General features: G+C 43.4%; 1 protein-coding gene and 1 non-coding gene across 3 annotated transcripts in view; both read right to left on the reverse strand.

The window, feature by feature from the left end:
* Positions 1–14,995, reverse strand: part of LOC118651738 (protein POLR1D) — a 59,436-nt gene that overhangs the window by 19,298 nt on the left and 25,143 nt on the right. Inside the window, exon 2 of one of the 2 annotated variants that reach the window (XM_036301221.1) lies at positions 4,846–4,891. The exons of the other annotated variant lie outside the window; for it this stretch is intronic. The gene's annotated coding sequence lies outside the window, so the exon portion shown is untranslated. The remainder of the gene's footprint in view (positions 1–4,845; positions 4,892–14,995) is intronic. 2 annotated transcript variants of the gene reach the window in all.
* On the reverse strand, positions 2,546–2,652 carry LOC118652194. Its single transcript, XR_004966463.1, has one exon. It is a non-coding gene; the product is annotated as a U6 spliceosomal RNA (small nuclear RNA).

Genomic DNA, 14,995 nt, shown 5'->3' on the forward strand with positions numbered 1-14,995 from the left:
ACACACACTCACACTAGAGGCCCGGTGCATGGAATTCGTGCACGGGTGCAGTCCCTAGGCCTGGCCAGCAATCGAAGTGTGAGTCATCGGGCCCCCGCCCAGCTCCCTCAACACATGGAAGCCAGGCAGCGGCCCCACACTCCGCTGCTGGTCGCCGTCTGCAGGGCGATCAGTGGGGTGATCAGGCCCCGCTTGCACTTGCCTTGGCCTGGCACTGCCTGCTCACCTGCTCCACCATCCCGCCACAGTGCCGCTCTCATCGGGGCCCACTGGGGCTGGCAGGACCTCCACTGCCATCCGTTGCCAGCACTGCATTGCCAATACCCGCCATGTTCTGTGCCGCCCCCTAGTAGTCAGCATATGTCATAGCAAGCGGCCAAACTCCCGGTCGAGGGGACAATTTGCATATTAGGCTTTTATTATATAAGGATATTTTAAAACGAAGACAAATGAATACTTGGAACAGAAGACACTCATAACATATTTAGTATATAAAACTGGGTAGAAAACAATGTATGGGGTGGGCAAAAGTAGATTTACAGTTGTATGTGAAATAGTTTAATCTTGTATTAATTATTAATTATAGTATTTATTATGAACTCTAAACCTACTTTTGTCAACCCCTGTATATAAGATACTCTTAAATTTATTATTGCATAGGAAAACATTTCGAGAGATGTTATCAATATGGTAAGGTGAGTTTTGGGGTGATTTTTATTTTTCTGTTTGTTTCTCTGAGTTTTCTATTTTTTCTTGAGTGAATCTGTATAAAGAGATTTAAAAATACCCAAAAACTTATTTACCAACCATATTCTGGGACTTACTATGTCTAAGATATTGTGCAAGGTGCTAGGGTAGTAAATAGAAAGATGATCACCCCTGACTTTATTACTTCTGACATATCCTATCTAATAAAGAGGGAACATGCTAATTGACCCCCATGCTGTCGCAAAGATGGAGACACCCACAGCCAATAAGGAGGGAATATGCTAATTGACTGCCCCACCTTCAAAGATGGCAGCGTCCACAGCCACAAGATGGCTGGCTGGGGAGGGCAGTTGTGGGCGATCAGGACAGCAGGGGAGGGCAGTTAGGGGTGACCAGGCCAGGAGGGGAGGGCAGTTGGGGTCAACCAGGCCTGAAGGGGAGGGCAGTTGAGGGGGACCAGGCCAGCAGGGGAGGGTAGTTAGGAGTGACCGAGCCAGCAGGAAAGGGCAATTGCGGGGGACTGGGCCAGCAGAGGAGGGAAGTTAGGGGTGACCGGGCCAGCAGGGGAGCAGTTAGGTGTCGATCAGGCTGGCAGAGGAGTGGTTAGGGGGTGATCAGGCTGGCAGGCAGAAGCAGTTAGGGGCAATCAGGCAGGCAGGCAGTTGGGAGCCAGCAGTCCCGGATTGTGAGAGGGATCCCAGAATGGAGAGGGATGGAGAGGGTGCAGGCTGTGCTGAGGGACACCCTTCTCCAGTGCACGAATTTCATGCATTGGGCCTCTAGTAAATAATAAGTTAAGAAAAAAAAGGGGTAGAAGGGTGCAAACAAATATAGTTTTGGTCCAAAGGCAGAACTATAAATCTAATTAGAATGTTCTGAAACTGGATAACTATATATTGATTCTATACAAAAACATTTAATTACCAACCATATTCTGGGACTTACTGTTATAGTACTACTATAGATACTATCTACCATTTCTCAAATGATATTAACATTCTGTTAGCTTATAAAAATATTTTATTTTATATTTATTTTATCAAAGCATGAACATAGCTTAAAAAGACAAATACCACATTGTTTGCGGGTAGTTTTTATCGCGCGCTAATAGGTGGCGCGGGCCATTTTTGCTAATTTTTTGCGCAAATGGCAACGTTCAGTAAAATTACGATAACTTTAGTTTACGTATTTATACGTTACCCGCATTCTACCGCTAGTCTATAAAAAACGTATTAATACGTGTCCCGCGCTCTACTACACTGGTAAAACGTATAAATACGTAAAACGTATAAATACTTTTCCCACATACAATGTGATACTAGCCCAGCTGGTGTGGCTCAGTGGTTGAGTATTGACTTATGAACCAGGAGGTCATGGTTTGATTCCCAGTCAGGGTGCCTGCCCGGGTTCCAGGCTCAATCCTCAGTGTGGGGTATGCAGAAGGCAGCCAATCAATGATTCTCTCTCATCAGTGATGTTTCTATCTTTCTCTCCTCCCTTTCTCTCTGGAATCAACAAAACTATATTAAACAAACAAACAAAAGGACAAATACTATTTAAAGACTCGTAATAAAATGCAGCAGTCTTGTGTATCATTTGTCCCTATCCACCAAAAAAATTTTTTTCAACAATTTTTAATCTGTTTCTCTTGGTATTTACTTACATATACCTAATAGTATGCTTTCAAACTGTTCATCACCCTCTTAATATTCAACAGATATATCTGGCTATTTTTCTGTAACTTACACATTTTTCAATAAACTTACTAAGAGTAAGACCTTTAAAAAAATGCCTTTTCAGGTAACTCAGCAGCATGACACTTTCTTTTTTTTTTCTTAAAAATATGGAACGCTTCACGAATTTGCGTGTCATCCTTGCACACGGGCCATGCTAATCTTCTCTGTATCGTTCCAATTTTAGTATGTGTGCTGCCGAAGCGAGCACAGCATGACACTTCCTAATCCAGTCTGGGAGGACCCACTGACAGGGTCAATGAAGAACTGAAACATTGACCAACTGTGCACCTTCTTACCCCCCAATTTGCTCAATGAGGTTATGTTTCACAGCCCAACCTGCTGGTATGAGTTGATAAATGCATCTGATTACCACACAAGCTTCTCCTTCCACCTCTTTAAAATAAGAATACGCCAAAGCCGGTTTGGCTCAGCGGATAGAGCGTCGGCCTGTGGACTGAAAGGTCCCAGGTTCGATTCCGGTCAAGGGCATGTACCTGGGTTGCAGGCACTTCCCCGGTGGGGGATGTGCAGGAGGCAGCTGATCGATGTTTCTCTCTCATCGATGTTTCTAACTATCTCTCTCCCTTCCTCTCTGTAAAAAATCAATAAAATATAAAAAAAAAATACCATATACATATTTAAAAAAAAAATAAAATAAAATAAAATAAAATAAGAATACTACACCCTATTGATGTGATCTGAGGGCTTGCCTCATACAGTATTTCATAAAAAATTTATCCTATCCAGCTCTGAAACAGATCTTTTTTTTCATCATTATAGATGTAAGTACAAAATATCAAAGGATAAGAATATTCCAAATACACTTCCTTATTCCCATCAATTAGTGTGGTATTTTCCAAATAAAAACAGGTAGTCAATCATATTTGGATTCACCCATGTGCTCTCTCTCCTCCTAACAACAAAAGCAATCCTACATAATAAAAGGCTAAAATACAAATAGACTGAATGGCAGAACAACCGAACAACCGGTTGCTATGACATGTGCTGACCACCAGGGGGCGTGCACGGAGCATGGTGGGCATTGGCAGCAGGCGGTAGAGCATGGAACATGGCGAGTGTTGGCTGTGGCGAGATGGTGGAGCAGGTGAGCAGGGGTGCCAGACCAAGGCGAGGCGCCGGTCGCTGTCATCGGGGTGAGCCTCTGGTGGTTACTGAAAATTCTTTGTTCCCACGTGCCACGGTCCCGCCCAGCGCTTGCACCCGCTGCTAGCACTGGAGCTCACACCTGCTGCCGGCGTCTGGCGCTGGCCCAATTGCTTGATGCCGTCAGTGAGTGTGAGCGGCGTCTGCCAGCCCCGATTGCCCCTGAGGGCTTCTCCACCTCCCCCTTCTCCTGAGGAGCAATCAGGGCAGCCGCCGCCACGTGCACCCGCTGATGGTGCCAGCAGCGGGTGCGAGTGGGGCCGGCGCCGCCAGCACATGGGAGCAGTGGCGGCAGGAGCAGGGCTGCCAGCAGAGAGGGGACCAAGGTCCACGGCGGGAGGGGCCAGGCAGGGGCGCGGAGTATGGGCCGAGACCCAACCCTGGGCCCACCACAGCCTCGCGGCCCACAGTTCCTTTCAAGGTGCACGAATTCGTGCACTGGGCCTCTAGTTAAAAAATTATTAAGGAAAAACTTGTTTGGACAGTTCCCCAATATGAATAAACTATGTATCCATTATAAATAAATTAGAATGCATTTTCCCATAAAAACTTGGTTAAAATATTCGGTTAGCTTTCTGGACAAGCCAATTTGTGTCATAATTCAGCTGAAATGTTATATGTCTGCAGGAAACAATACTCCGTTAGGAACTTTGTAGGGACCCTGAAGGTATATTCCAGGCACTGTCTAAAGCTATGAAATTTGACACTGATTCTTTGGTAGTTTTGATTTATTTAAAACTATCTCCAACACTGTTGTTAACTTCATTTGCTGCGATAAAGGAAACTTTCTGATTTACAACTACAATCAAAGGGAAAAGAAGGTATATGCATCAGAAAAAATGCCTGAGGTGAAACAAAGTCATCTGTGTTGAAAGATGATAAAAGGTGGGGCTCAACTGGATGGGGATGGCATTCAGACATCCCCGTCTTTTCACGGGTAAAGCCCACAACAAATGTGGGAAGCAGTACCCCATACATATGGTTGGGGTTCACCCAAGTTACGGATTTATAATTGATTTGACTAACTTGCCCAAGGTAATATTGCTAATGATCAGAGAAGAGGAGAAACAAAAGGATCCATGTGTTTATGGCTACAAAGTTCCTCGTCTATTATACTTCCTATCTCTTCCACAAACATTTGCACAGCAAGTCCCAGAGAAGACATTTTCTCTTTATCATTAAAAGAGGCAAAAATAAAATACATGAAAAAAAACAACAAAAGTTTTAATAGAGTTACCATTGCTTCCACACTCATTCGAGGAGAACTGGGTGACATGGTGATCCTAGAGAGCAGAAGGAATGAAGGACTGCTCACTGCTTTGTCCTAAGAATGTTGAGCATTCGCTACCTCCCACCCCAAATTCTCCCGTACAAGCTTTCTGTAAGGCTTAATTTCCAAGAAGGAAAACAATTCCTAGCAATTATGTAGTCTTTTCTTGAAATAACATCACCTTCAAAATTAAGGAGGAAAAATAGAAAGTCAGCTAGTTTTCCTTACTACTGTAGCCTGGAACATTTGCTAATGAATTCCTGGGTAAGGAGAGAGCAAGTCCATTTTCTATTGCACATTTTCAGAGGCTAAATACTTAAATTAGCAAAGATTATGAAACAATAACATCATGCAAAAAAGTGGTTTTTAATGAGATGATGAAACAGTATAATCTAAAATGAAAATACAGGAAAAGCAAATAGGAGAATATATAAGAACTAAGTACATAAAGAATATGGACAATTAAAACATCAAATTTAATTTTAGGTACAGTAATTTCTATACTTTATCCTTTAAGCATCTTAAACTTTTTTTTGTAAAACAAATTTATTTTATTAGAATATAAACTTCAATAAAAACAAGAAATTCAAGAAAGCTAGATCATTAAGCAGACAGTATTCTGGGCACAGGAACAAACTACAATCAATTTTCAATGATCCATCCTAGCTCAGCTTCCTCAGGCCTGCCTATTTGTTCCATCAGCCAGCTGGTCCATGCTTAAGGAATGTAAACTAATCATAATAGCAGCTTAAATAAATCCCAAACGGGAATGCAAATCCAGTGCAAAATCATCTTAAAAATCCAAAGTCTAACAAATTACTTTTGAGTTATCTGGGTCTGTGTTTCTTTTCATTCTCACAAATCAACTGAGAGTTAACTATATCGGGATATAGAAAGGATAGCAGGAAATTTAAAGCAATTGAACTGACACAACAGAAATTGAAAGGCAAATGTAATAATGAACAAAAGAGAGACTTTTAAAGAAATAAAATCAGAAAAGCTAAATATCAAGTAATTGTTCAAAAGATAGAGACAGGGACTTAAATGGATCTACTTACACTTTCTTGAGAAATGAAGGAAAGTGTTATGAACTGAATGTTTGTATCACCCACAAAATTTATATATTGAAATCCTAACCTCACCTGGACACTGCGACCTGCTGCCCCAAACCAGAATGTCTGGCCCAGTGCCCCTGGATAACTGGCCCCGCTGCCTTGATGTAGTCTGCTCAGCCCTGCCACCATGACCCAATGCTACCAGATACACGAGCCTGACATTGTGACCCACTGTGTCTTACCCAATGCCCCTGGGAAAATGGCGCTGCTGCCTAATACTGCCTGGTAGACATACACTGATGTCCCCACCCCACCCCCTGGATGCACGGACCTGCCACAGAGACAGGACATGCCTAACATGGTGCCACCAGAAGATTAGATACACCGCTATGATTTGGTGAAACCAGTTACCTCTGAACACACAAGACCTGCCACTGTGAACGCACCCGCCTCACACAGCTCCCCAGGCTAATGGACTGCTAACACGGGAAGACAAAGAAACAACCCTCAGTGAAAGAAAAGGAGGAGTCACCAGAAAAGGAACTAAATGAAATGATGGCAAGTAATTTGTTGGATAAAGGATTCAAAGTAATGGTTATAAGGATGCTCAAACATCTGAATAAGAATTACAAGCAATTAAATGACAATTATAAGGAGTTGAATAAAAAAAAACCATGAATAAGAATCAAGAGGGAAATGAAGAATGACATCCTATCTAATAAAAGAGAAACATGGTAATTGGCATACGATCATTACCCTTCCCATTGGCTAATCAGCGAGATATGCAAATTAACTGCCAGCCAAGATGGCGACCGGCGGCCAGGCAGCTTGAAACTAACATGAGGCTTGCTTGCTTCAGTGACGGAGGAAACCAACGTTCCCTGCCTGCTTTGCCGGCCTCTGAGCCTGCAGTTTAAGAAACATTGTAACAAATATAGACGCTAAACAAAACCCCAGAAACCTGCTTTCAGCAAGCCAGGGATCTCAGAGCTGGAGTTATACAGTGTTTCGATTATAGAACCGAAACAAACCAGATACCTTCGTTCAGCAGCAGAAGCCTCAGAGCTGGAGCCAGAGTTAAAGCTGGCCCAGAATAAAAAAGAAAAGAAAAGAAAAAAAGGAGCAGTTGGGAGCTTCAGTCGGCCTGAAAACAGCCCTCATCCCCTCACCCAGGCTGGCCAGGCACCCCAGTGGGGACCCCCACCCTGAAGGGTGTGTGACCAGCTGCTAAGAGCTATCATCCCCTCACCCAGGCTGGCCAGGCACCCCAGTGGGGACCCCCACCCTGATCCAGGACACCCTTCAGGGCAAACCAGCCAGCCCCATCCACGCACCAGGCCTCTATCCTATATAATAAAAGGGTAATATGCAAATTGACCCTAACAGCAGAGCAACTGGGAATCATTGGTCACTATGACACACACTGACCACCAGGGGGCAGATGCTCAATGCAGGAGCTGCCCCCTGGTGGTCAGTGTGCTCCCACAGGGGGAGCTCTGCTCAGCCACAAGCCACGTTGACGGCTGCCAGTACAGTGGCAGTGGTGGGAGCCTCTCCCGCCTCCTCAGCAGCAGTAAGGATGTCCGACTGCAGCTAGGCCTGCTCCCCACTGGCAAGTGGACATCCCCCGAGGGCTCCCAGGCTGCCAGAGGGGTGTCTGACTGCCAGCTTAGGCCCAATCCCCCGGGGAGCGGGCCTAAGCCAGCAGGTGGTCATTCCCCAAGGGGTCCCAGACTGTGAGAGGGCACAGGCTGGGCTGAGGGACCCTCCCGAGTGCACAAAAATTTGTGCACCAGGCCTCTAGTAGCTGTAATAAAGACCACCCTAGAAGAATTCAACAGTAGACTAGAGGAGGCTGAGGGCCAAACCAACGAGTTAGAAAACAAGGTAGAAAAACACACACAATCAAAGCAGCAATTGGAAAACAAATTAAAAAGCAAGAGAGTTTAAGGGAACTTTGGGACAACATGAAATGAAACAATATCCACATAATAAGGGTACCAGAAGGAAAAGAAGCTGAGCAAGGACCAGAAAACCTGTGTGAAGAAATAATGACAGAAAATTTTCCTGACTTCGTGAAGAAAAAAGTCATACAAATCCAGGAAGCACAGAGTCCCAATCAAGATGAACCAAAAAAGACCTACACCAAGACACATCATAATTAAAATGACAAAGAAAGACAAAGAAAGAACCTTAAAGGCTGCAAGAAAGAGACAGAAAGTTACCTACAGGGGAACTCCCATTAGACCAGCAGTTCTCAACCTGTGGGTTGTGACCCCTTTGGCGGTCGAACGACCCTTTCACAGGGGTCGCCTAAGACCATCCTGCATATCAGATATTTACATTACGATTCATAACAGTAGCAACATTACAGTTATGAAGAAGCAACAAAAATAATTTTATCGTTGGGTCACAACATGAGGAACTGTATTTAAAGGGCCAGAAGGTTGAGAACCACTGCATTAGACTATCAGTTGAGTTCTCAATAGAAACACTTCAGGCTAGAAAGGAGTGGCATAATGTCTACAAAATAATGAATACCAAGGAACTGAATCCAAGACTACTCTATCCAGTAAGGCAATCATTCAAAACAGAAGGTGACAGTAGGAGCTTCACTGACAAAAAACGGCTAAAGGAGTTTATTACTACCAAACTAGGATTGCAAGAAATGCTAAAGGGACAGCTGCAATGAGAAGAAATATATAGAGAGAGAAACATAGGCATAAAGAATTAAAATGGCAATAAATAAGTACCTATCAATAATAACCTTAAATGTAAATGGATTAAATGCTCTAATCAGAAGATATAGGGAAGCTGAATGGATAAGAAAACATGACCCATATATACATGCTGTCTACAAGAGACCCACCTCAGAACAAAAGACTTACACAGAATGAAAGTGAAGGGATGAAAATTTATTTTTCCATGCAAATGGAAATTTAAAAAAAGCTGGAGTAGCAATACTAGTATCTGAGAAAATAGACTAAAAATGAAGGCCATAACAAGAGAAAATGACGGGCATTGCAAAATACTAATAGGATCAATACAACAGGGGGATATAACCCTGGTAAACATATACGCACCCAATATAGGAGCACCCAAATACATAAACAAACTTCTGGAGGACTTAAAGGAAAAGATCAACAGCAATACCATCATAGTAGGGGACTGTAACACACCACTGATGGCATTCTCAGACACCAATAAAGAACTCTCTGAAGGAGAAACTTAAGATACTTAGGAATAAACTTAACCAAGGAAGCAAAAGACCTATACTCGGAAAACTATAGAACACTGAAAAAAGAGATAGAAAGGGATATAAACAAGTGGAAGAATATACCATGTTCATGGATTGGTAGAATTAACATTATTAAAATGTCCATACTACCCAAAGCAATATATAGATTCAATGCAATCCCTATTATAATACCAACTAGTGGCGCGCTGCACAAAGATTCGCGCAATAGGCCTTCCTTTCCCTGGCTGCTGGCACCGGTTTTCCTCCAGCACCCAGGACCCAGGCCTTTGGTCCGGCTGCAGCAGTGAGGCTTGGCTTCTCTGCTCCGGCTGCTCTCAGCCCCTCCTTTTTTTTTTTTTTCCAGCTCCTCGAGTACAGCCCAGGGTGGGCTGGAAGCCTGGGTCACCCCCAGTGACTCAGACCCCCAGCCCCTTCTTGAGTGGAACACAGGCCCACAGCCCCTCCTTAAGTGGAGCCCAGGGCAGGCTGGAAGCCTGGGTTGCCCCTGGCGACCCAGGCCCCCAGCCACTCCTTGGGCAGAGTCCAGGCCCCCAGCCCCTCCTTGAGCGGAGTCCAGGGCCAGCGGGAAGCTTGGCTTCCTCAGTCGCCGGGAGCAACCCAAGCCTCCTGCTCGCTCCAGTTCCGTGGCTGCTGCCATCTTCAGTATTCGCTCTGCGCCTGCATATGCAAATTAACCGCCATTGTTGTTGGGTTAATTTGCATAGTCGCTCTGATTGGCTTGTGGGTGTAGCAGAGTGGTGGAGTGATGGTTAATTTGCATGTTTCTCTTTTATTAGTGTAGATGGCAAACTTCACAGATCTAGAACAAACACTCCAAAAATGTATATGGAATCAAAAAATGACCCCAAATAGCCAAAGCAATACTGAGAAAGAAGAACTAAGTTAGAGGGATCACAAGACCAGATATTAAGCTAATACTACAAAGCCACTGTAATCAAAACAGCCTGATATTAGCACAAGAACAGACATATAGATCATTGGAACAGAACAGAGACCCCAAAAATCGACCCAAGCCATTACACTCAATTAATATTTGACAAAGGAGGCAAGAGCATACAATGGAATTAAGAGTTTCTTCAATAAATGGTGTTCGGATAATTGGACAGCTACATGTAAAAAAATGAAGCTAGACTACCAACTCACGTCATACACAGGAATAAACTCAAAATGGATAAGAGATTTAAATGTAAGTCCTGAAACCATAAAAATGCTTGAAAAAAACATAGACAGAAAATATCAGACATCTCACATCGTAAAATTTTCACTCATACAAATGCCTAGTGCAAGAGAAACAAAGGAAAAAATAAACAAATGGCACTACATCAAAATTAAAAGCTTCTGCACAGCAAAAGCAAACAGCATCAGAATGAAAAGGGAACCCACTACATGGGAGAACATATTTGCCAATGATACATCTGATAAGAAAAAAACTTGGCTTTCAGTTGCTTGTTAAACACTCACAATTTTTAATTTTCTTTATGTAAAATACCAGTGGAACCTAGCAATAGCCTTTTGCTATGGTCTTAATGTTTCTCTCAAATCCATATGTTGGAATCTAACCCCCAATGTGATGGTGTTAGGAAGTGGAGCCTCTGGGAGGTGAGTAGATCATGAGGGTAGAGCCCCCATGAATGGATTAGTGCACTTATATAATGGGATTAGAATCCATTGGGCTCCCTAGGCCCTTCATGTGAGAATACAACTAGAAGACTCCATCTGTGAAGCAGGAAGTAGGCGATCACCAGACAATGAATATGCTGGCATCTTGATCTTGGATTCACCAGCCTCCAGAACTCTAAGAAATAAATTTCTGTTTATAAGCCAAAAAAAGAAAAGAAAAAGAAATCCTAACCCCAATGTGATAGTACTAGCAACTTCGGGAGGATATTAGATCATGAGGGTGGAGCCCTCATGACTTGGATTGTGTCCGTATGAAAGACGCCCCCAGAGCTCCCTGGCTTCCTGCTATGTGAGTACATGGTGAGAAGATGGCTGTCCATGAACCAGAAAATTGACAGAAATAAATGTTTTGTTTAAACCACCCAGTCTGTGGTATCTATTCTAGCAGCCTGTACAGACCAAGATAGAGAGTAAGGAAATAAAGACCGAATGAGCATTAGATCTTTCCACATTTTGTGACTCCCTTATGTCTTTAAAAAGCCACTTTTGGCCTGGTTTTCGAAACTCAGTGCTTGAGCATCGACCTATGAACCTGGAGGTCATGGTTTGATTCCTGGTCAGGGCATATGTCCAGGTTGTGGGCTCGATCCCTGGTGTGGGGCATGCAGGAGGCAGCCAATCAATGATTCTCTCTCATCATTGATGTTTCTATCTCTCTCCTCTGCTCCCTTCCTCTCTGGAATCAATAAACATTTTTTTAATAAAAAAATAAATAAAACCACTTTTGATTAACTGTGAAGTCTGGTATCTGTTACATGATGGATAAAGAAATAAGGCACTAAGTCATCTAAGACTACTCTGAAGAACGTGGTATGTTCAAACAAGCATGACTCAGTGAACAGCACAGACTTAGAAAACTGGAAAATTGAGTGCAGCACCACTGGGTTCTTATGACTGGGAGGCATCTGACAGTTCCAGCATATCACCAGTGCTGAAGGTAACCAGCTTACACTATCGTCCACATGTACTATCCATCAAAGCACTGGGCAAAATTTAAGAGAAACTTTACTACAGCAATCTAAATTTCCTCCCACAATGGAGTACTCAGGCTTAGAGAGAGAAATTGAACAGTTTACTTGATCTTCAGTAAGGATTTGCTGTTAGACCACAAAACATTCTGATGAAAAGATATGGACAGATGGTTTGAATCCCTGCTGATATATGCAAACAGCTGCGTACTGGCTCCTGACCAGTATTAGTGGTCATGATCATTCAGATTGGCAGAACCCATAGGACAAAGACTGGGCAATGTATTACTTAGCAATTCAGGTATAGACATAGATGAAGAAATTCAGGCCATCCTTATTTAATTTCAGAAAATATCAAACTGTCTGGGGTCACCTATGACGTGTAAAGAAAGGTATAAAAATTTAAATTGTAGAAAAGGTTTTTGAAGACAGGTAAATTCACTAGGGACATTGAGGTCATTTGGGAAATGAAAAAATTATTCATGGGTAAAAGATGGAGGTGCAAGTTAGTTCTGTATATTGTTAAATTTAGCCAACTTCTACCAAGCACTTGCTCTGTAAAGTATGACGTTTTATACTGTGAGTGAGGCCCTTCCATGAAGAGTTTTATTGGTGACTGTAAATGTTAAATAAAGACTCGGATATGTGCTTTAGAAACAAATATCGGATTACCGAGGATGGAGGAAGTCCCAATATTTATTTATTATACAACAAAGGGGGGGGGGGAAGTTGTGATAAAAGTTGCTTAATTTTTTAAAAACAACTTATGCCAATAAATCACTGAAGGAAGATGAAGGAGCATGAATTTGAATGGAGGATTAATAAGACTTATTTCAAACCAACATGGACCAGAGAAAAACACATTTTAATCAAGGCTGGAGAAATCAAAGCGGTTGCTTGCTTTTTACTATGATGATAATAACCTCACAGGATTGTTATGAGGATAAAATAAGGTATTCAATTAGATCCAAGTGTTCTGAATTGTATCAGAAGCACAAGAAATCTGATAGGTATTTTTCACTTGACTTAACTCCTAGTGGTCAGGGAACTTGTCTACTTCATCTTAGTTTTCCTATGCCTATCATACAGTAGATACTAAATAAAGATTTGAGGAATGAACAAGTTCTGGGTGTGAGTGGAACATGTCAAAAATGCAAGGATTTAAAAATAAAAACACTGTATCTGTAGCCAGAAGATGAGGTGATGGGAAAGATGGCAGAGGCGAGACAAGGAAGGTGAAGACAGGAGAGAAAAAGTAAGGACATGTCACTGGGCAAAGAAATGAGATGACGGAATTTGTGGCTGGCTATAGGGTCCTTGTGAGATCTAAAGCAGTGGCCACATCTGAACAGGAGCACAACAATCCCACACAGCCTCAGACGCATCACATATTATGTCACTGGGACACTGCAGACACTGACTAAAGACACTGAAACAGAATTTTTCCTGTCACGATTGAGGTCTTTAATCCTCTTGGGCTCCTTGAAAATCTCAGCAACATTTCATATCTAGAAATACTGTACTTTTCCCTTAGTACCCTACCAGTTAGAGGTGAATGGCCTTTGTTTAGATTTGAAATACCAGTTTTATGCTTCATTATGCAAATGGTTAAAAGCCCACTTCATTCACATTTTGTTAGCATTCTCTAAATTCCATCTCTCTCTTTTTAAAAATATTTTATTGATTTTTTACAGACAGGAAGGAAGAGGGATAGAGAGTGAGAAACATCGATGAGAGAGAAACATCGATCAGCTGCCTCGTGCACACCTCCTACTGGGGATGTGCCCGCAACCAAGGTACATGCCCTTGACTGGAATTGAACCTGGGACCCTTGAGTCCATAGGCTGACGCTCTATTCACTGAGCCAAACCGGTTAGGGCTAAACTCCATCCCTTAATGAAGTTGCTAATTGTGCTTTGAAATGAAAGTGCTTTAGTGTTGGGAGTCCAAGGATGCTAATACAGATACTGGAGATGTGTGTGTGTGTGTGTGGGGGGGGGGAAGGTGCGAGACGGGGCGGGGGGCTACTGGCCTCTCTGCAAGGCCTCAGCCAGACATTGTATGCCCTGTGGGATTACCACATTCTAGGGCATTAGTTTGTCCAGAAGCCCAATTTGGCTAGGACACCCAGCTTGACTGCAGCCCCACAGTTGCCATGAATGAATGGAAAAACTTTGCTTAGGCTACACTCTCTGTCTGAATAGTTCTCCACTCAGCCACATCCTCATCACTGGACAGGGATCAGATGTTTCCTGCTCTATAGCCTTTACTGATCTCCCTGCATGCTCCACATCAATGGATGCAACTGGTCCTTTCTTTTAGGCCCACCAAGAGGCAAATAAAGTCCCACACACCATAGTTCTAAGTATTAAAAAGTTATGAAACAAACTAAAAAATTATACTCCTTCCTAACTCCTACCATGACATATATACAACAAAAATAAAAACAAGTGTAAAGCTATTATTTTTAAAAATGATTAAAAGTCAACATAGTATCAAAGATGTCAGAATTAACTAATTGCACACATCAGTTATTCTGTTAATGAGTTGGTAATATTTGGATAAAGACACACATAATTCAGACCTGACTGGTTACTGCCAGAGGGCAGGAGGGTTGGGGGACTGGGTGAAGATGTGAAGGGATTAAAAAGTACAGATTGGTAGTTAAAGAATAGTTTCAGGGATGTGAAGCACAGCATAGGGAATCCTATATAATAAAAGCCTAATATGCAAATTGTCCCCTTGAGTGGGAGTTCGACTGCTTGCTATGACGTGTGCTGACCACCAAGGGGCAGTGCGGAACATGGCAGGTGTCGGCAATGCACTGCTGGCAGTGGGCAGCAGTGGAGGCGCTACTGGCTTCGATGGGCCCTGACGAGAGTGGGACCGTGGCAGGATGGTGCAGCAGGTGAGTGGGCGGTGCCAGGCCAAGGCGGGTGCAAGTGGGGCCCAACTGCCCTGCAAACGGTGACCAGCGACAATGGCAGGGGGCAGGGCCACCACCCAGCTCCCAGGTGCTGAGGGAGCCAGGTGGGGGCCGGATCACCCTGCCGATCACCTCGCAGACGGTGACCAGCAGTGGTGGCAAGGCCACCGCCTGGCTCCCAGGTGCTGAGGAACTAGGCAGGAGCCTGATCGCCCAGGTGGTGGCGGGG

Source organism: Myotis myotis, unplaced genomic scaffold (genome assembly GCF_014108235.1).
Source record: "Myotis myotis isolate mMyoMyo1 unplaced genomic scaffold, mMyoMyo1.p scaffold_m19_p_3, whole genome shotgun sequence".
Taxonomy (NCBI): Eukaryota; Metazoa; Chordata; class Mammalia; order Chiroptera; family Vespertilionidae; genus Myotis; species Myotis myotis.